The sequence below is a fragment of the Mytilus galloprovincialis genome, chromosome 10 (assembly GCF_965363235.1).
Source record: "Mytilus galloprovincialis chromosome 10, xbMytGall1.hap1.1, whole genome shotgun sequence".
Lineage (NCBI taxonomy): Eukaryota > Metazoa > Mollusca > Bivalvia > Mytilida > Mytilidae > Mytilus > Mytilus galloprovincialis.
In genome coordinates, this window is record NC_134847.1 from 17,970,152 (window position 1) to 17,991,012 (window position 20,861).

Genomic DNA, 20,861 nt, shown 5'->3' on the forward strand with positions numbered 1-20,861 from the left:
GCCAGCCGCCGGATTGTTCCGTGCCGGAACCCGGGATTGAACCGGGGGCCTTTAGATCTTCAGTCTAACGCTCTCCCAACTGAGCTATTCCGGCTGACATGGATTATTCTGCAATTAGGTGCATTTATAAGTATTGAGCTGTTAGACCAATGATATCATTACATGAAACTGAAAGTGCATGTGCATGTGCAAATTAAGAAAATTATTTTCTTGTGTTGAAAATTGAAATAGCTATAGATACCAGTATAGTTTCAAACACGTGTTCTAAGAATATTTATCATTCATTTCTATGTGAAAAAGTCCGTGTAGTACTATACATAATAGCATTAAGATTTTAGCTTTAATAAAAGAAGAAAAAAAAAAACACCCTATTTTCTTCTTCCAAGAAGAGAAGAAAACAGTTACTCTTTCGTCGACGTTATCTTTGAACATCCGTGATTTCCGTGCCGGAACCCGGGATTGAACCGGGGGCCTTTAGATCTTCAGTCTAACGCTCTCCCAACTGAGCTATTCCGGCTGACATGGATTGTTCTGCAATTAGGTGCATTTATAAGTATTGAGCTGTTAGACCAATGATATCATTACATGAAACTGAAAGTGCATGTGCATGTGCAAATTAAGAAAATTATTTTCTTGTGTTGAAAATTGAAATAGCTATAGATACCAGTATAGTTTCAAACACGTGTTCTAAGAATATTTATCATTCATTTCTATGTGAAAAAGTCCGTGTAGTACTATACATAATAGCATTAAGATTTTAGCTTTAATAAAAGAAGAAAAAAAAAAACACCCTATTTTCTTCTTCCAAGAAGAGAAGAAAACAGTTACTCTTTCGTCGACGTTATCTTTGAACATCCGTGATTGACTTGACATCATAAAGGATCATCGTCAACGTTACCAAGTTAGATTAACGAACAGTTGATCATTAGAAAGACATCACCGTTGAGCTGGTAAATGTGTGTTTTCTTCTCCCGTATCATGTGCACTGTTTCTGCAATCTGACATGCCATTAGTATAGTTACATCTAGTCATTCTATGGAGAAAAGTTTCTTTGGATTATCTTGCAAAAGTAGTGAGTAGCAAAAAATATCCTGCCAGCCGCCGGATTGTTCCGTGCCGGAACCCGGGATTGAACCGGGGGCCTTTAGATCTTCAGTCTAACGCTCTCCCAACTGAGCTATTCCGGCTGACATGGATTGTTCTGCAATTAGGTGCATTTATAAGTATTGAGCTGTTAGACCAATGATATCATTACATGAAACTGAAAGTGCATGTGCATGTGCAAATTAAGAAAATTATTTTCTTGTGTTGAAAATTGAAATAGCTATAGATACCAGTATAGTTTCAAACACGTGTTCTAAGAATATTTATCATTCATTTCTATGTGAAAAAGTCCGTGTAGTACTATACATAATAGCATTAAGATTTTAGCTTTAATAAAAGAAGAAAAAAAAAAACACCCTATTTTCTTCTTCCAAGAAGAGAAGAAAACAGTTACTCTTTCGTCGACGTTATCTTTGAACATCCGTGATTGACTTGACATCATAAAGGATCATCGTCAACGTTACCAAGTTAGATTAACGAACAGTTGATCATTAGAAAGACATCACCGTTGAGCTGGTAAATGTGTGTTTTCTTCTCCCGTATCATGTGCACTGTTTCTGCAATCTGACATGCCATTAGTATAGTTACATCTAGTCATTCTATGGAGAAAAGTTTCTTTGGATTATCTTGCAAAAGTAGTGAGTAGCAAAAAATATCCTGCCAGCCGCCGGATTGTTCCGTGCCGGAACCCGGGATTGAACCGGGGGCCTTTAGATCTTCAGTCTAACGCTCTCCCAACTGAGCTATTCCGGCTGACATGGATTGTTCTGCAATTAGGTGCATTTATAAGTATTGAGCTGTTAGACCAATGATATCATTACATGAAACTGAAAGTGCATGTGCATGTGCAAATTAAGAAAATTATTTTCTTGTGTTGAAAATTGAAATAGCTATAGATACCAGTATAGTTTCAAACACGTGTTCTAAGAATATTTATCATTCATTTCTATGTGAAAAAGTCCGTGTAGTACTATACATAATAGCATTAAGATTTTAGCTTTAATAAAAGAAGAAAAAAAAAAACACCCTATTTTCTTCTTCCAAGAAGAGAAGAAAACAGTTACTCTTTCGTCGACGTTATCTTTGAACATCCGTGATTGACTTGACATCATAAAGGATCATCGTCAACGTTACCAAGTTAGATTAACGAACAGTTGATCATTAGAAAGACATCACCGTTGAGCTGGTAAATGTGTGTTTTCTTCTCCCGTATCATGTGCACTGTTTCTGCAATCTGACATGCCATTAGTATAGTTACATCTAGTCATTCTATGGAGAAAAGTTTCTTTGGATTATCTTGCAAAAGTAGTGAGTAGCAAAAAATATCCTGCCAGCCGCCGGATTGTTCCGTGCCGGAACCCGGGATTGAACCGGGGGCCTTTAGATCTTCAGTCTAACGCTCTCCCAACTGAGCTATTCCGGCTGACATGGATTGTTCTGCAATTAGGTGCATTTATAAGTATTGAGCTGTTAGACCAATGATATCATTACATGAAACTGAAAGTGCATGTGCATGTGCAAATTAAGAAAATTATTTTCTTGTGTTGAAAATTGAAATAGCTATAGATACCAGTATAGTTTCAAACACGTGTTCTAAGAATATTTATCATTCATTTCTATGTGAAAAAGTCCGTGTAGTACTATACATAATAGCATTAAGATTTTAGCTTTAATAAAAGAAGAGAAGAAAACAGTTACTCTTTCGTCGACGTTATCTTTGAACATCCGTGATTGACTTGACATCATAAAGGATCATCGTCAACGTTACCAAGTTAGATTAACGAACAGTTGATCATTAGAAAGACATCACCGTTGAGCTGGTAAATGTGTGTTTTCTTCTCCCGTATCATGTGCACTGTTTCTGCAATCTGACATGCCATTAGTATAGTTACATCTAGTCATTCTATGGAGAAAAGTTTCTTTGGATTATCTTGCAAAAGTAGTGAGTAGCAAAAAATATCCTGCCAGCCGCCGGATTGTTCCGTGCCGGAACCCGGGATTGAACCGGGGGCCTTTAGATCTTCAGTCTAACGCTCTCCCAACTGAGCTATTCCGGCTGACATGGATTGTTCTGCAATTAGGTGCATTTATAAGTATTGAGCTGTTAGACCAATGATATCATTACATGAAACTGAAAGTGCATGTGCATGTGCAAATTAAGAAAATTATTTTCTTGTGTTGAAAATTGAAATAGCTATAGATACCAGTATAGTTTCAAACACGTGTTCTAAGAATATTTATCATTCATTTCTATGTGAAAAAGTCCGTGTAGTACTATACATAATAGCATTAAGATTTTAGCTTTAATAAAAGAAGAAAAAAAAAACCACCCTATTTTCTTCTTCCAAGAAGAGAAGAAAACAGTTACTCTTTCGTCGACGTTATCTTTGAACATCCGTGATTGACTTGACATCATAAAGGATCATCGTCAACGTTACCAAGTTAGATTAACGAACAGTTGATCATTAGAAAGACATCACCGTTGAGCTGGTAAATGTGTGTTTTCTTCTCCCGTATCATGTGCACTGTTTCTGCAATCTGACATGCCATTAGTATAGTTACATCTAGTCATTCTATGGAGAAAAGTTTCTTTGGATTATCTTGCAAAAGTAGTGAGTAGCAAAAAATATCCTGCCAGCCGCCGGATTGTTCCGTGCCGGAACCCGGGATTGAACCGGGGGCCTTTAGATCTTCAGTCTAACGCTCTTTTTTTTTTTTTTTTTTTTTATCTTTATTCAATAAAACATTCACTGCAATTTACAATAGTATTATAAAAACAAACATATAACATACATGTTCAATTCAAATCTCAAAATGTCATTCTGTTATCTTATCTTACTACATATTTACAAATTAAACACCAGGATATCTTCATCTAATAAAACAATACAATTATCATTTAAAAATTTCTTGTTAAAAACAAAAATTCTGTTTGTATATTTACAATATGTATAGAAATATCTTACATAATGTTTCACAGTATATTTGAAATATTCCACTGTATTTACACTTTTTACATTGTTTTTTATCATTTGTCTCTGTTTCATAACACATAGTTTTGCAACAGAAAGGATAAAATTAACAAAATGAATATTAACACCTTTTACTGTTCCTGTCATTCCAAGAAGGAAAATTCTCTTGTAAGTATACTTTTGAAACAAATCTATTTCAGACTTTACAAACAACTCAAAAAGTATATTAAATATATAATCATGATATTCTTTCAATTTTTCACATGTTAGAAAAATATGAAATAAATCTTCTTGATCGTTATTACAACTTTGACATAAATCACTGTCTAATATCCTTATTTTCTTAAGTTTAATATTTGTAAAAATTCTGTTATGAACAATCTTAAAATCTAAATCAATACAGTCAGATGGCTTCCAATAACTATGCACTTGTTTCCAAATGTCAACAAATTCACTTTCGTTCACATCACCATGATCTCTCCAAAATTCATAACCATTTGGTTTAATAAAACATTTAGTCAATAGAATTGAGTAAAATCGTTTAGTGTTACAGGAAGTTACATCACTAACTTTGTTTTCGTACTCAATAAAATAGCTAGAAACTTCTTCATGCACTTCAAAGTCAGTCTAACGCTCTCCCAACTGAGCTATTCCGGCTGACATGGATTGTTCTGCAATTAGGTGCATTTATAAGTATTGAGCTGTTAGACCAATGATATCATTACATGAAACTGAAAGTGCATGTGCATGTGCAAATTAAGAAAATTATTTTCTTGTGTTGAAAATTGAAATAGCTATAGATACCAGTATAGTTTCAAACACGTGTTCTAAGAATATTTATCATTCATTTCTATGTGAAAAAGTCCGTGTAGTACTATACATAATAGCATTAAGATTTTAGCTTTAATAAAAGAAGAAAAAAAAAACACCCTATTTTCTTCTTCCAAGAAGAGAAGAAAACAGTTACTCTTTCGTCGACGTTATCTTTGAACATCCGTGATTGACTTGACATCATAAAGGATCATCGTCAACGTTACCAAGTTAGATTAACGAACAGTTGATCATTAGAAAGACATCACCGTTGAGCTGGTAAATGTGTGTTTTCTTCTCCCGTATCATGTGCACTGTTTCTGCAATCTGACATGCCATTAGTATAGTTACATCTAGTCATTCTATGGAGAAAAGTTTCTTTGGATTATCTTGCAAAAGTAGTGAGTAGCAAAAAATATCCTGCCAGCCGCCGGATTGTTCCGTGCCGGAACCCGGGATTGAACCGGGGGCCTTTAGATCTTCAGTCTAACGCTCTCCCAACTGAGCTATTCCGGCTGACATGGATTGTTCTGCAATTAGGTGCATTTATAAGTATTGAGCTGTTAGACCAATGATATCATTACATGAAACTGAAAGTGCATGTGCATGTGCAAATTAAGAAAATTATTTTCTTGTGTTGAAAATTGAAATAGCTATAGATACCAGTATAGTTTCAAACACGTGTTCTAAGAATATTTATCATTCATTTCTATGTGAAAAAGTCCGTGTAGTACTATACATAATAGCATTAAGATTTTAGCTTTAATAAAAGAAGAAAAAAAAAAACACCCTATTTTCTTCTTCCAAGAAGAGAAGAAAACAGTTACTCTTTCGTCGACGTTATCTTTGAACATCCGTGATTGACTTGACATCATAAAGGATCATCGTCAACGTTACCAAGTTAGATTAACGAACAGTTGATCATTAGAAAGACATCACCGTTGAGCTGGTAAATGTGTGTTTTCTTCTCCCGTATCATGTGCACTGTTTCTGCAATCTGACATGCCATTAGTATAGTTACATCTAGTCATTCTATGGAGAAAAGTTTCTTTGGATTATCTTGCAAAAGTAGTGAGTAGCAAAAAATATCCTGCCAGCCGCCGGATTGTTCCGTGCCGGAACCCGGGATTGAACCGGGGGCCTTTAGATCTTCAGTCTAACGCTCTCCCAACTGAGCTATTCCGGCTGACATGGATTGTTCTGCAATTAGGTGCATTTATAAGTATTGAGCTGTTAGACCAATGATATCATTACATGAAACTGAAAGTGCATGTGCATGTGCAAATTAAGAAAATTATTTTCTTGTGTTGAAAATTGAAATAGCTATAGATACCAGTATAGTTTCAAACACGTGTTCTAAGAATATTTATCATTCATTTCTATGTGAAAAAGTCCGTGTAGTACTATACATAATAGCATTAAGATTTTAGCTTTAATAAAAGAAGAAAAAAAAAAACACCCTATTTTCTTCTTCCAAGAAGAGAAGAAAACAGTTACTCTTTCGTCGACGTTATCTTTGAACATCCGTGATTGACTTGACATCATAAAGGATCATCGTCAACGTTACCAAGTTAGATTAACGAACAGTTGATCATTAGAAAGACATCACCGTTGAGCTGGTAAATGTGTGTTTTCTTCTCCCGTATCATGTGCACTGTTTCTGCAATCTGACATGCCATTAGTATAGTTACATCTAGTCATTCTATGGAGAAAAGTTTCTTTGGATTATCTTGCAAAAGTAGTGAGTAGCAAAAAATATCCTGCCAGCCGCCGGATTGTTCCGTGCCGGAACCCGGGATTGAACCGGGGGCCTTTAGATCTTCAGTCTAACGCTCTCCCAACTGAGCTATTCCGGCTGACATGGATTGTTCTGCAATTAGGTGCATTTATAAGTATTGAGCTGTTAGACCAATGATATCATTACATGAAACTGAAAGTGCATGTGCATGTGCAAATTAAGAAAATTATTTTCTTGTGTTGAAAATTGAAATAGCTATAGATACCAGTATAGTTTCAAACACGTGTTCTAAGAATATTTATCATTCATTTCTATGTGAAAAAGTCCGTGTAGTACTATACATAATAGCATTAAGATTTTAGCTTTAATAAAAGAAGAAAAAAAAAAACACCCTATTTTCTTCTTCCAAGAAGAGAAGAAAACAGTTACTCTTTCGTCGACGTTATCTTTGAACATCCGTGATTGACTTGACATCATAAAGGATCATCGTCAACGTTACCAAGTTAGATTAACGAACAGTTGATCATTAGAAAGACATCACCGTTGAGCTGGTAAATGTGTGTTTTCTTCTCCCGTATCATGTGCACTGTTTCTGCAATCTGACATGCCATTAGTATAGTTACATCTAGTCATTCTATGGAGAAAAGTTTCTTTGGATTATCTTGCAAAAGTAGTGAGTAGCAAAAAATATCCTGCCAGCCGCCGGATTGTTCCGTGCCGGAACCCGGGATTGAACCGGGGGCCTTTAGATCTTCAGTCTAACGCTCTCCCAACTGAGCTATTCCGGCTGACATGGATTGTTCTGCAATTAGGTGCATTTATAAGTATTGAGCTGTTAGACCAATGATATCATTACATGAAACTGAAAGTGCATGTGCATGTGCAAATTAAGAAAATTATTTTCTTGTGTTGAAAATTGAAATAGCTATAGATACCAGTATAGTTTCAAACACGTGTTCTAAGAATATTTATCATTCATTTCTATGTGAAAAAGTCCGTGTAGTACTATACATAATAGCATTAAGATTTTAGCTTTAATAAAAGAAGAAAAAAAAAAACACCCTATTTTCTTCTTCCAAGAAGAGAAGAAAACAGTTACTCTTTCGTCGACGTTATCTTTGAACATCCGTGATTGACTTGACATCATAAAGGATCATCGTCAACGTTACCAAGTTAGATTAACGAACAGTTGATCATTAGAAAGACATCACCGTTGAGCTGGTAAATGTGTGTTTTCTTCTCCCGTATCATGTGCACTGTTTCTGCAATCTGACATGCCATTAGTATAGTTACATCTAGTCATTCTATGGAGAAAAGTTTCTTTGGATTATCTTGCAAAAGTAGTGAGTAGCAAAAAATATCCTGCCAGCCGCCGGATTGTTCCGTGCCGGAACCCGGGATTGAACCGGGGGCCTTTAGATCTTCAGTCTAACGCTCTCCCAACTGAGCTATTCCGGCTGACATGGATTGTTCTGCAATTAGGTGCATTTATAAGTATTGAGCTGTTAGACCAATGATATCATTACATGAAACTGAAAGTGCATGTGCATGTGCAAATTAAGAAAATTATTTTCTTGTGTTGAAAATTGAAATAGCTATAGATACCAGTATAGTTTCAAACACGTGTTCTAAGAATATTTATCATTCATTTCTATGTGAAAAAGTCCGTGTAGTACTATACATAATAGCATTAAGATTTTAGCTTTAATAAAAGAAGAAAAAAAAAACACCCTATTTTCTTCTTCCAAGAAGAGAAGAAAACAGTTACTCTTTCGTCGACGTTATCTTTGAACATCCGTGATTGACTTGACATCATAAAGGATCATCGTCAACGTTACCAAGTTAGATTAACGAACAGTTGATCATTAGAAAGACATCACCGTTGAGCTGGTAAATGTGTGTTTTCTTCTCCCGTATCATGTGCACTGTTTCTGCAATCTGACATGCCATTAGTATAGTTACATCTAGTCATTCTATGGAGAAAAGTTTCTTTGGATTATCTTGCAAAAGTAGTGAGTAGCAAAAAATATCCTGCCAGCCGCCGGATTGTTCCGTGCCGGAACCCGGGATTGAACCGGGGGCCTTTAGATCTTCAGTCTAACGCTCTCCCAACTGAGCTATTCCGGCTGACATGGATTGTTCTGCAATTAGGTGCATTTATAAGTATTGAGCTGTTAGACCAATGATATCATTACATGAAACTGAAAGTGCATGTGCATGTGCAAATTAAGAAAATTATTTTCTTGTGTTGAAAATTGAAATAGCTATAGATACCAGTATAGTTTCAAACACGTGTTCTAAGAATATTTATCATTCATTTCTATGTGAAAAAGTCCGTGTAGTACTATACATAATAGCATTAAGATTTTAGCTTTAATAAAAGAAGAGAAGAAAACAGTTACTCTTTCGTCGACGTTATCTTTGAACATCCGTGATTGACTTGACATCATAAAGGATCATCGTCAACGTTACCAAGTTAGATTAACGAACAGTTGATCATTAGAAAGACATCACCGTTGAGCTGGTAAATGTGTGTTTTCTTCTCCCGTATCATGTGCACTGTTTCTGCAATCTGACATGCCATTAGTATAGTTACATCTAGTCATTCTATGGAGAAAAGTTTCTTTGGATTATCTTGCAAAAGTAGTGAGTAGCAAAAAATATCCTGCCAGCCGCCGGATTGTTCCGTGCCGGAACCCGGGATTGAACCGGGGGCCTTTAGATCTTCAGTCTAACGCTCTTTTTTTTTTTTTTTTTTTTTATCTTTATTCAATAAAACATTCACTGCAATTTACAATAGTATTATAAAAACAAACATATAACATACATGTTCAATTCAAATCTCAAAATGTCATTCTGTTATCTTATCTTACTACATATTTACAAATTAAACACCAGGATATCTTCATCTAATAAAACAATACAATTATCATTTAAAAATTTCTTGTTAAAAACAAAAATTCTGTTTGTATATTTACAATATGTATAGAAATATCTTACATAATGTTTCACAGTATATTTGAAATATTCCACTGTATTTACACTTTTTACATTGTTTTTTATCATTTGTCTCTGTTTCATAACACATAGTTTTGCAACAGAAAGGATAAAATTAACAAAATGAATATTAACACCTTTTACTGTTCCTGTCATTCCAAGAAGGAAAATTCTCTTGTAAGTATACTTTTGAAACAAATCTATTTCAGACTTTACAAACAACTCAAAAAGTATATTAAATATATAATCATGATATTCTTTCAATTTTTCACATGTTAGAAAAATATGAAATAAATCTTCTTGATCGTTATTACAACTTTGACATAAATCACTGTCTAATATCCTTATTTTCTTAAGTTTAATATTTGTAAAAATTCTGTTATGAACAATCTTAAAATCTAAATCAATACAGTCAGATGGCTTCCAATAACTATGCACTTGTTTCCAAATGTCAACAAATTCACTTTCGTTCACATCACCATGATCTCTCCAAAATTCATAACCATTTGGTTTAATAAAACATTTAGTCAATAGAATTGAGTAAAATCGTTTAGTGTTACAGGAAGTTACATCACTAACTTTGTTTTCGTACTCAATAAAATAGCTAGAAACTTCTTCATGCACTTCAAAGTCAGTCTAACGCTCTCCCAACTGAGCTATTCCGGCTGACATGGATTGTTCTGCAATTAGGTGCATTTATAAGTATTGAGCTGTTAGACCAATGATATCATTACATGAAACTGAAAGTGCATGTGCATGTGCAAATTAAGAAAATTATTTTCTTGTGTTGAAAATTGAAATAGCTATAGATACCAGTATAGTTTCAAACACGTGTTCTAAGAATATTTATCATTCATTTCTATGTGAAAAAGTCCGTGTAGTACTATACATAATAGCATTAAGATTTTAGCTTTAATAAAAGAAGAAAAAAAAAACACCCTATTTTCTTCTTCCAAGAAGAGAAGAAAACAGTTACTCTTTCGTCGACGTTATCTTTGAACATCCGTGATTGACTTGACATCATAAAGGATCATCGTCAACGTTACCAAGTTAGATTAACGAACAGTTGATCATTAGAAAGACATCACCGTTGAGCTGGTAAATGTGTGTTTTCTTCTCCCGTATCATGTGCACTGTTTCTGCAATCTGACATGCCATTAGTATAGTTACATCTAGTCATTCTATGGAGAAAAGTTTCTTTGGATTATCTTGCAAAAGTAGTGAGTAGCAAAAAATATCCTGCCAGCCGCCGGATTGTTCCGTGCCGGAACCCGGGATTGAACCGGGGGCCTTTAGATCTTCAGTCTAACGCTCTCCCAACTGAGCTATTCCGGCTGACATGGATTGTTCTGCAATTAGGTGCATTTATAAGTATTGAGCTGTTAGACCAATGATATCATTACATGAAACTGAAAGTGCATGTGCATGTGCAAATTAAGAAAATTATTTTCTTGTGTTGAAAATTGAAATAGCTATAGATACCAGTATAGTTTCAAACACGTGTTCTAAGAATATTTATCATTCATTTCTATGTGAAAAAGTCCGTGTAGTACTATACATAATAGCATTAAGATTTTAGCTTTAATAAAAGAAGAAAAAAAAAAACACCCTATTTTCTTCTTCCAAGAAGAGAAGAAAACAGTTACTCTTTCGTCGACGTTATCTTTGAACATCCGTGATTGACTTGACATCATAAAGGATCATCGTCAACGTTACCAAGTTAGATTAACGAACAGTTGATCATTAGAAAGACATCACCGTTGAGCTGGTAAATGTGTGTTTTCTTCTCCCGTATCATGTGCACTGTTTCTGCAATCTGACATGCCATTAGTATAGTTACATCTAGTCATTCTATGGAGAAAAGTTTCTTTGGATTATCTTGCAAAAGTAGTGAGTAGCAAAAAATATCCTGCCAGCCGCCGGATTGTTCCGTGCCGGAACCCGGGATTGAACCGGGGGCCTTTAGATCTTCAGTCTAACGCTCTCCCAACTGAGCTATTCCGGCTGACATGGATTGTTCTGCAATTAGGTGCATTTATAAGTATTGAGCTGTTAGACCAATGATATCATTACATGAAACTGAAAGTGCATGTGCATGTGCAAATTAAGAAAATTATTTTCTTGTGTTGAAAATTGAAATAGCTATAGATACCAGTATAGTTTCAAACACGTGTTCTAAGAATATTTATCATTCATTTCTATGTGAAAAAGTCCGTGTAGTACTATACATAATAGCATTAAGATTTTAGCTTTAATAAAAGAAGAAAAAAAAAAACACCCTATTTTCTTCTTCCAAGAAGAGAAGAAAACAGTTACTCTTTCGTCGACGTTATCTTTGAACATCCGTGATTGACTTGACATCATAAAGGATCATCGTCAACGTTACCAAGTTAGATTAACGAACAGTTGATCATTAGAAAGACATCACCGTTGAGCTGGTAAATGTGTGTTTTCTTCTCCCGTATCATGTGCACTGTTTCTGCAATCTGACATGCCATTAGTATAGTTACATCTAGTCATTCTATGGAGAAAAGTTTCTTTGGATTATCTTGCAAAAGTAGTGAGTAGCAAAAAATATCCTGCCAGCCGCCGGATTGTTCCGTGCCGGAACCCGGGATTGAACCGGGGGCCTTTAGATCTTCAGTCTAACGCTCTCCCAACTGAGCTATTCCGGCTGACATGGATTGTTCTGCAATTAGGTGCATTTATAAGTATTGAGCTGTTAGACCAATGATATCATTACATGAAACTGAAAGTGCATGTGCATGTGCAAATTAAGAAAATTATTTTCTTGTGTTGAAAATTGAAATAGCTATAGATACCAGTATAGTTTCAAACACGTGTTCTAAGAATATTTATCATTCATTTCTATGTGAAAAAGTCCGTGTAGTACTATACATAATAGCATTAAGATTTTAGCTTTAATAAAAGAAGAAAAAAAAAAACACCCTATTTTCTTCTTCCAAGAAGAGAAGAAAACAGTTACTCTTTCGTCGACGTTATCTTTGAACATCCGTGATTGACTTGACATCATAAAGGATCATCGTCAACGTTACCAAGTTAGATTAACGAACAGTTGATCATTAGAAAGACATCACCGTTGAGCTGGTAAATGTGTGTTTTCTTCTCCCGTATCATGTGCACTGTTTCTGCAATCTGACATGCCATTAGTATAGTTACATCTAGTCATTCTATGGAGAAAAGTTTCTTTGGATTATCTTGCAAAAGTAGTGAGTAGCAAAAAATATCCTGCCAGCCGCCGGATTGTTCCGTGCCGGAACCCGGGGCCTTTAGATCTTCAGTCTAACGCTCTCCCAACTGAGCTATTCCGGCTGACATGGATTGTTCTGCAATTAGGTGCATTTATAAGTATTGAGCTGTTAGACCAATGATATCATTACATGAAACTGAAAGTGCATGTGCATGTGCAAATTAAGAAAATTATTTTCTTGTGTTGAAAATTGAAATAGCTATAGATACCAGTATAGTTTCAAACACGTGTTCTAAGAATATTTATCATTCATTTCTATGTGAAAAAGTCCGTGTAGTACTATACATAATAGCATTAAGATTTTAGCTTTAATAAAAGAAGAAAAAAAAAAACACCCTATTTTCTTCTTCCAAGAAGAGAAGAAAACAGTTACTCTTTCGTCGACGTTATCTTTGAACATCCGTGATTGACTTGACATCATAAAGGATCATCGTCAACGTTACCAAGTTAGATTAACGAACAGTTGATCATTAGAAAGACATCACCGTTGAGCTGGTAAATGTGTGTTTTCTTCTCCCGTATCATGTGCACTGTTTCTGCAATCTGACATGCCATTAGTATAGTTACATCTAGTCATTCTATGGAGAAAAGTTTCTTTGGATTATCTTGCAAAAGTAGTGAGTAGCAAAAAATATCCTGCCAGCCGCCGGATTGTTCCGTGCCGGAACCCGGGATTGAACCGGGGGCCTTTAGATCTTCAGTCTAACGCTCTCCCAACTGAGCTGTTCCGGCTGACATGGATTGTTCTGCAATTAGGTGCATTTATAAGTATTGAGCTGTTAGACCAATGATATCATTACATGAAACTGAAAGTGCATGTGCATGTGCAAATTAAGAAAATTATTTTCTTGTGTTGAAAATTGAAATAGCTATAGATACCAGTATAGTTTCAAACACGTGTTCTAAGAATATTTATCATTCATTTCTATGTGAAAAAGTCCGTGTAGTACTATACATAATAGCATTAAGATTTTAGCTTTAATAAAAGAAGAAAAAAAAAAACACCCTATTTTCTTCTTCCAAGAAGAGAAGAAAACAGTTACTCTTTCGTCGACGTTATCTTTGAACATCCGTGATTGACTTGACATCATAAAGGATCATCGTCAACGTTACCAAGTTAGATTAACGAACAGTTGATCATTAGAAAGACATCACCGTTGAGCTGGTAAATGTGTGTTTTCTTCTCCCGTATCATGTGCACTGTTTCTGCAATCTGACATGCCATTAGTATAGTTACATCTAGTCATTCTATGGAGAAAAGTTTCTTTGGATTATCTTGCAAAAGTAGTGAGTAGCAAAAAATATCCTGCCAGCCGCCGGATTGTTCCGTGCCGGAACCCGGGATTGAACCGGGGGCCTTTAGATCTTCAGTCTAACGCTCTCCCAACTGAGCTATTCCGGCTGACATGGATTGTTCTGCAATTAGGTGCATTTATAAGTATTGAGCTGTTAGACCAATGATATCATTACATGAAACTGAAAGTGCATGTGCATGTGCAAATTAAGAAAATTATTTTCTTGTGTTGAAAATTGAAATAGCTATAGATACCAGTATAGTTTCAAACACGTGTTCTAAGAATATTTATCATTCATTTCTATGTGAAAAAGTCCGTGTAGTACTATACATAATAGCATTAAGATTTTAGCTTTAATAAAAGAAGAAAAAAAAAACACCCTATTTTCTTCTTCCAAGAAGAGAAGAAAACAGTTACTCTTTCGTCGACGTTATCTTTGAACATCCGTGATTGACTTGACATCATAAAGGATCATCGTCAACGTTACCAAGTTAGATTAACGAACAGTTGATCATTAGAAAGACATCACCGTTGAGCTGGTAAATGTGTGTTTTCTTCTCCCGTATCATGTGCACTGTTTCTGCAATCTGACATGCCATTAGTATAGTTACATCTAGTCATTCTATGGAGAAAAGTTTCTTTGATATCATTACATGAAACTGAAAGTGCATGTGCATGTGCAAATTAAGAAAATTATTTTCTTGTGTTGAAAATTGAAATAGCTATAGATACCAGTATAGTTTCAAACACGTGTTCTAAGAATATTTATCATTCATTTCTATGTGAAAAAGTCCGTGTAGTACTATACATAATAGCATTAAGATTTTAGCTTTAATAAAAGAAGAAAAAAAAAAACACCCTATTTTCTTCTTCCAAGAAGAGAAGAAAACAGTTACTCTTTCGTCGACGTTATCTTTGAACATCCGTGATTGACTTGACATCATAAAGGATCATCGTCAACGTTACCAAGTTAGATTAACGAACAGTTGATCATTAGAAAGACATCACCGTTGAGCTGGTAAATGTGTGTTTTCTTCTCCCGTATCATGTGCACTGTTTCTGCAATCTGACATGCCATTAGTATAGTTACATCTAGTCATTCTATGGAGAAAAGTTTCTTTGGATTATCTTGCAAAAGTAGTGAGTAGCAAAAAATATCCTGCCAGCCGCCGGATTGTTCCGTGCCGGAACCCGGGATTGAACCGGGGGCCTTTAGATCTTCAGTCTAACGCTCTCCCAACTGAGCTATTCCGGCTGACATGGATTGTTCTGCAATTAGGTGCATTTATAAGTATTGAGCTGTTAGACCAATGATATCATTACATGAAACTGAAAGTGCATGTGCATGTGCAAATTAAGAAAATTATTTTCTTGTGTTGAAAATTGAAATAGCTATAGATACCAGTATAGTTTCAAACACGTGTTCTAAGAATATTTATCATTCATTTCTATGTGAAAAAGTCCGTGTAGTACTATACATAATAGCATTAAGATTTTAGCTTTAATAAAAGAAGAAAAAAAAAAACACCCTATTTTCTTCTTCCAAGAAGAGAAGAAAACAGTTACTCTTTCGTCGACGTTATCTTTGAACATCCGTGATTGACTTGACATCATAAAGGATCATCGTCAACGTTACCAAGTTAGATTAACGAACAGTTGATCATTAGAAAGACATCACCGTTGAGCTGGTAAATGTGTGTTTTCTTCTCCCGTATCATGTGCACTGTTTCTGCAATCTGACATGCCATTAGTATAGTTACATCTAGTCATTCTATGGAGAAAAGTTTCTTTGGATTATCTTGCAAAAGTAGTGAGTAGCAAAAAATATCCTGCCAGCCGCCGGATTGTTCCGTGCCGGAACCCGGGATTGAACCGGGGGCCTTTAGATCTTCAGTCTAACGCTCTCCCAACTGAGCTATTCCGGCTGACATGGATTGTTCTGCAATTAGGTGCATTTATAAGTATTGAGCTGTTAGACCAATGATATCATTACATGAAACTGAAAGTGCATGTGCATGTGCAAATTAAGAAAATTATTTTCTTGTGTTGAAAATTGAAATAGCTATAGATACCAGTATAGTTTCAAACACGTGTTCTAAGAATATTTATCATTCATTTCTATGTGAAAAAGTCCGTGTAGTACTATACATAATAGCATTAAGATTTTAGCTTTAATAAAAGAAGAAAAAAAAAAACACCCTATTTTCTTCTTCCAAGAAGAGAAGAAAACAGTTACTCTTTCGTCGACGTTATCTTTGAACATCCGTGATTGACTTGACATCATAAAGGATCATCGTCAACGTTACCAAGTTAGATTAACGAACAGTTGATCATTAGAAAGACATCACCGTTGAGCTGGTAAATGTGTGTTTTCTTCTCCCGTATCATGTGCACTGTTTCTGCAATCTGACATGCCATTAGTATAGTTACATCTAGTCATTCTATGGAGAAAAGTTTCTTTGGATTATCTTGCAAAAGTAGTGAGTAGCAAAAAATATCCTGCCAGCCGCCGGATTGTTCCGTGCCGGAACCCGGGATTGAACCGGGGGCCTTTAGATCTTCAGTCTAACGCTCTCCCAACTGAGCTATTCCGGCTGACATGGATTGTTCTGCAATTAGGTGCATTTATAAGTATTGAGCTGTTAGACCAATGATATCATTACATGAAACTGAAAGTGCATGTGCATGTGCAAATTAAGAAAATTATTTTCTTGTGTTGAAAATTGAAATAGCTATAGATACCAGTATAGTTTCAAACACGTGTTCTAAGAATATTTATCATTCATTTCTATGTGAAAAAGTCCGTGTAGTACTATACATAATAGCATTAAGATTTTAGCTTTAATAAAAGAAGAAAAAAAAAAACACCCTATTTTCTTCTTCCAAGAAGAGAAGAAAACAGTTACTCTTTCGTCGACGTTATCTTTGAACATCCGTGATTGACTTGACATCATAAAGGATCATCGTCAACGTTACCAAGTTAGATTAACGAACAGTTGATCATTAGAAAGACATCACCGTTGAGCTGGTAAATGTGTGTTTTCTTCTCCCGTATCATGTGCACTGTTTCTGCAATCTGACATGCCATTAGTATAGTTACATCTAGTCATTCTATGGAGAAAAGTTTCTTTGGATTATCTTGCAAAAGTAGTGAGTAGCAAAAAATATCCTGCCAGCCGCCGGATTGTTCCGTGCCGGAACCCGGGATTGAACCGGGGGCCTTTAGATCTTCAGTCTAACGCTCTCCCAACTGAGCTATTCCGGCTGACATGGATTGTTCTGCAATTAGGTGCATTTATAAGTATTGAGCTGTTAGACCAATGATATCATTACATGAAACTGAAAGTGCATGTGCATGTGCAAATTAAGAAAATTATTTTCTTGTGTTGAAAATTGAAATAGCTATAGATACCAGTATAGTTTCAAACACGTGTTCTAAGAATATTTATCATTCATTTCTATGTGAAAAAGTCCGTGTAGTACTATACATAATAGCATTAAGATTTTAGCTTTAATAAAAGAAGAAAAAAAAAAACACCCTATTTTCTTCTTCCAAGAAGAGAAGAAAACAGTTACTCTTTCGTCGACGTTATCTTTGAACATCCGTGATTGACTTGACATCATAAAGGATCATCGTCAACGTTACCAAGTTAGATTAACGAACAGTTGATCATTAGAAAGACATCACCGTTGAGCTGGTAAATGTGTGTTTTCTTCTCCCGTATCATGTGCACTGTTTCTGCAATCTGACATGCCATTAGTATAGTTACATCTAGTCATTCTATGGAGAAAAGTTTCTTTGGATTATCTTGCAAAAGTAGTGAGTAGCAAAAAATATCCTGCCAGCCGCCGGATTGTTCCGTGCCGGAACCCGGGATTGAACCGGGGGCCTTTAGATCTTCAGTCTAACGCTCTCCCAACTGAGCTATTCCGGCTGACATGGATTGTTCTGCAATTAGGTGCATTTATAAGTATTGAGCTGTTAGACCAATGATATCATTACATGAAACTGAAAGTGCATGTGCATGTGCAAATTAAGAAAATTATTTTCTTGTGTTGAAAATTGAAATAGCTATAGATACCAGTATAGTTTCAAACACGTGTTCTAAGAATATTTATCATTCATTTCTATGTGAAAAAGTCCGTGTAGTACTATACATAATAGCATTAAGATTTTAGCTTTAATAAAAGAAGAAAAAAAAAAACACCCTATTTTCTTCTTCCAAGAAGAGAAGAAAACAGTTACTCTTTCGTCGACGTTATCTTTGAACATCCGTGATTGACTTGACATCATAAAGGATCATCGTCAACGTTACCAAGTTAGATTAACGAACAGTTGATCATTAGAAAGACATCACCGTTGAGCTGGTAAATGTGTGTTTTCTTCTCCCGTATCATGTGCACTGTTTCTGCAATCTGACATGCCATTAGTATAGTTACATCTAGTCATTCTATGGAGAAAAGTTTCTTTGGATTATCTTGCAAAAGTAGTGAGTAGCAAAAAATATCCTGCCAGCCGCCGGATTGTTCCGTGCCGGAACCCGGGATTGAACCGGGGGCCTTTAGATCTTCAGTCTAACGCTCTTTTTTTTTTTATTTTTTATCTTGTATATTTATTCAACTTCATCTCATCATCTCATTTTTACAATATTTACATATGTAATAGAAAACATCAAGTCCCTATACTCTTTGGCTTCCTCATTCTTACTCTATCATTCATTTTTTTTTAATTCTTTTTTTTGAACTTTTTTTTTTTTTTATTATCTCACACACGGTTAAAATATTATCTCAAAGTATTGTCAGACAATTAAATAGTTATTAAACATGTTAAATCTAATATCTAAAGTCAATATTTTCCATAATAGTAAAAGTGTCTTTATCAAAAGTCAAAGATTCACATAACGCATATACGGCTGGTTGTATCCATTCCAGTAACGCAAAACAATGAACTCGATGTTATTTTGTAAATATGACACGATCTGTGGAAATACATTGTATTGTCTATAAAAAATCAATTAAATCAATTAAAGCATAGCAATAAAAACACTATCATACAAGGTACACTCATCCCTATCTCACATTAGACTTATCAAATAAAAAATAAAAACATTATAAATTATGATTTTTTACATAGTTAATCATTTTCTCAATTCCGTAATTGGCCGTATCATTCCAAAAAATGGTTTCGGTCACATCCTCAAATTCTTTTAATACCAATTGTTCATAATGTTCATAGTTGTAATCATCTTCGTACATTGTTCTAATCTGCATTCTATCCGTTTCATACACAATTAATAATTTTCTATTTTGAACCTTTCCGATCAATAAATCTCGGCCAGCTCGACTTTTTTTAAAAACTATTTTCCCAAAACGTTCATGTAATAGTTGTGGCGAACTAACAGTATCTAAATCACACTTTTCTTTATCAATAATCGTTCCGTTATCCTTATTTTTAACTGTTCGATTGGGTTTTATTTTTGGAACTATTGTTTTCTCTACATCTATAATTGGATCTAACTGGTGTGTAGGTAAGTCGATAAACCGGTTAGTCAAGTCACTATCTATATTTACAGACGATCGTTCTATATTGTCACCACACTGTGTTGATGTATATTCAGAGGCACAAACGGGTTCATTTTCACATTCCATACTGGGTTCAACATTGTTAATATTCGTAATTTCATTTTCGTTTTCTATAGTAATATCGTCTAATGTATCTAAACGCGTAACTTCTACATTACTGTTGCTTTCATTGTATTCCCGTAAACGTTTATTGTCTCTTCTTAGTGCTGCCCCTGATTTACGCTTCACTTGTTTATTGTCAGATTTAGCAAACATAATAGATATTCTGGCTTTTTCATTGTCACCATGTACACTATATGTAATTGTACCAAATTCTTCACACGCACTTCTTATGGCACTCAATAAAAATTTCGGTAACTTATCCATATTCATCTCAAACTAATTGTCAAAATTTTATTAATGATAAAATAACCTTATGGCGCCTCCAGCCTTGAAAGGTACACGATACATTTCATTTATAACTCGACTTTACAAATGTTTATTTTCCTAAATAGTTCAAAATCACTTACTGTCAACAAGATTCGAAAATATATTCCACTTTCCCTGCTGGGATATCCAAGCAAAACCTTAATAACAGTCGTTTTTTTGCTACTCAGAAAGTACGTGTAACCACTTCAAAACACCAGCAGACGTCTCCTCATCACCGTTGAGCTGGTAAATGTGTGTTTTCTTCTCCCGTATCATGTGCACTGTTTCTGCAATCTGACATGCCATTAGTATAGTTACATCTAGTCATTCTATGGAGAAAAGTTTCTTTGGATTATCTTGCAAAAGTAGTGAGTAGCAAAAAATATCCTGCCAGCCGCCGGATTGTTCCGTGCCGGAACCCGGGATTGAACCGGGGGCCTTTAGATCTTCAGTCTAACGCTCTCCCAACTGAGCTATTCCGGCTGACATGGATTGTTCTGCAATTAGGTGCATTTATAAGTATTGAGCTGTTAGACCAATGATATCATTACATGAAACTGAAAGTGCATGTGCATGTGCAAATTAAGAAAATTATTTTCTTGTGTTGAAAATTGAAATAGCTATAGATACCAGTATAGTTTCAAACACGTGTTCTAAGAATATTTATCATTCATTTCTATGTG

General features: G+C 35.1%; 23 non-coding genes across 23 annotated transcripts; all 23 read right to left on the bottom strand.

Moving 5' to 3' along the window:
- Positions 1 to 21: 21 nt before the first annotated feature.
- Trnaf-gaa (transfer RNA phenylalanine (anticodon GAA)) lies at positions 22 to 94 on the bottom strand. The gene has a single exon. It is a non-coding gene; the product is annotated as a tRNA-Phe (tRNA).
- Positions 95 to 444: 350 nt separating this feature from the next.
- Positions 445 to 517, bottom strand: Trnaf-gaa (transfer RNA phenylalanine (anticodon GAA)). Its single transcript has one exon. It is a non-coding gene; the product is annotated as a tRNA-Phe (tRNA).
- Positions 518 to 1,114: 597 nt separating this feature from the next.
- On the bottom strand, positions 1,115 to 1,187 carry Trnaf-gaa (transfer RNA phenylalanine (anticodon GAA)). The gene has a single exon. It is a non-coding gene; the product is annotated as a tRNA-Phe (tRNA).
- Positions 1,188 to 1,784: 597 nt separating this feature from the next.
- Trnaf-gaa (transfer RNA phenylalanine (anticodon GAA)) lies at positions 1,785 to 1,857 on the bottom strand. Its single transcript has one exon. It is a non-coding gene; the product is annotated as a tRNA-Phe (tRNA).
- Positions 1,858 to 2,454: 597 nt separating this feature from the next.
- Trnaf-gaa (transfer RNA phenylalanine (anticodon GAA)) lies at positions 2,455 to 2,527 on the bottom strand. Its single transcript has one exon. It is a non-coding gene; the product is annotated as a tRNA-Phe (tRNA).
- Positions 2,528 to 3,088: 561 nt separating this feature from the next.
- Positions 3,089 to 3,161, bottom strand: Trnaf-gaa (transfer RNA phenylalanine (anticodon GAA)). Its single transcript has one exon. It is a non-coding gene; the product is annotated as a tRNA-Phe (tRNA).
- Positions 3,162 to 5,329: 2,168 nt separating this feature from the next.
- Trnaf-gaa (transfer RNA phenylalanine (anticodon GAA)) lies at positions 5,330 to 5,402 on the bottom strand. Its single transcript has one exon. It is a non-coding gene; the product is annotated as a tRNA-Phe (tRNA).
- Positions 5,403 to 5,999: 597 nt separating this feature from the next.
- On the bottom strand, positions 6,000 to 6,072 carry Trnaf-gaa (transfer RNA phenylalanine (anticodon GAA)). The gene has a single exon. It is a non-coding gene; the product is annotated as a tRNA-Phe (tRNA).
- A 597-nt stretch (positions 6,073 to 6,669) lies between these two features.
- On the bottom strand, positions 6,670 to 6,742 carry Trnaf-gaa (transfer RNA phenylalanine (anticodon GAA)). The gene has a single exon. It is a non-coding gene; the product is annotated as a tRNA-Phe (tRNA).
- A 597-nt stretch (positions 6,743 to 7,339) lies between these two features.
- Trnaf-gaa (transfer RNA phenylalanine (anticodon GAA)) lies at positions 7,340 to 7,412 on the bottom strand. Its single transcript has one exon. It is a non-coding gene; the product is annotated as a tRNA-Phe (tRNA).
- Positions 7,413 to 8,009: 597 nt separating this feature from the next.
- On the bottom strand, positions 8,010 to 8,082 carry Trnaf-gaa (transfer RNA phenylalanine (anticodon GAA)). Its single transcript has one exon. It is a non-coding gene; the product is annotated as a tRNA-Phe (tRNA).
- A 596-nt stretch (positions 8,083 to 8,678) lies between these two features.
- Trnaf-gaa (transfer RNA phenylalanine (anticodon GAA)) lies at positions 8,679 to 8,751 on the bottom strand. Its single transcript has one exon. It is a non-coding gene; the product is annotated as a tRNA-Phe (tRNA).
- A 2,132-nt stretch (positions 8,752 to 10,883) lies between these two features.
- Trnaf-gaa (transfer RNA phenylalanine (anticodon GAA)) lies at positions 10,884 to 10,956 on the bottom strand. Its single transcript has one exon. It is a non-coding gene; the product is annotated as a tRNA-Phe (tRNA).
- Positions 10,957 to 11,553: 597 nt separating this feature from the next.
- Trnaf-gaa (transfer RNA phenylalanine (anticodon GAA)) lies at positions 11,554 to 11,626 on the bottom strand. Its single transcript has one exon. It is a non-coding gene; the product is annotated as a tRNA-Phe (tRNA).
- Positions 11,627 to 12,223: 597 nt separating this feature from the next.
- Positions 12,224 to 12,296, bottom strand: Trnaf-gaa (transfer RNA phenylalanine (anticodon GAA)). The gene has a single exon. It is a non-coding gene; the product is annotated as a tRNA-Phe (tRNA).
- A 1,255-nt stretch (positions 12,297 to 13,551) lies between these two features.
- Trnaf-gaa (transfer RNA phenylalanine (anticodon GAA)) lies at positions 13,552 to 13,624 on the bottom strand. The gene has a single exon. It is a non-coding gene; the product is annotated as a tRNA-Phe (tRNA).
- A 597-nt stretch (positions 13,625 to 14,221) lies between these two features.
- On the bottom strand, positions 14,222 to 14,294 carry Trnaf-gaa (transfer RNA phenylalanine (anticodon GAA)). The gene has a single exon. It is a non-coding gene; the product is annotated as a tRNA-Phe (tRNA).
- Positions 14,295 to 15,369: 1,075 nt separating this feature from the next.
- Positions 15,370 to 15,442, bottom strand: Trnaf-gaa (transfer RNA phenylalanine (anticodon GAA)). Its single transcript has one exon. It is a non-coding gene; the product is annotated as a tRNA-Phe (tRNA).
- A 597-nt stretch (positions 15,443 to 16,039) lies between these two features.
- Positions 16,040 to 16,112, bottom strand: Trnaf-gaa (transfer RNA phenylalanine (anticodon GAA)). Its single transcript has one exon. It is a non-coding gene; the product is annotated as a tRNA-Phe (tRNA).
- Positions 16,113 to 16,709: 597 nt separating this feature from the next.
- On the bottom strand, positions 16,710 to 16,782 carry Trnaf-gaa (transfer RNA phenylalanine (anticodon GAA)). The gene has a single exon. It is a non-coding gene; the product is annotated as a tRNA-Phe (tRNA).
- A 597-nt stretch (positions 16,783 to 17,379) lies between these two features.
- Positions 17,380 to 17,452, bottom strand: Trnaf-gaa (transfer RNA phenylalanine (anticodon GAA)). The gene has a single exon. It is a non-coding gene; the product is annotated as a tRNA-Phe (tRNA).
- A 597-nt stretch (positions 17,453 to 18,049) lies between these two features.
- Positions 18,050 to 18,122, bottom strand: Trnaf-gaa (transfer RNA phenylalanine (anticodon GAA)). Its single transcript has one exon. It is a non-coding gene; the product is annotated as a tRNA-Phe (tRNA).
- A 2,466-nt stretch (positions 18,123 to 20,588) lies between these two features.
- On the bottom strand, positions 20,589 to 20,661 carry Trnaf-gaa (transfer RNA phenylalanine (anticodon GAA)). The gene has a single exon. It is a non-coding gene; the product is annotated as a tRNA-Phe (tRNA).
- Between the last annotated feature and the right edge of the window lie 200 nt (positions 20,662 to 20,861).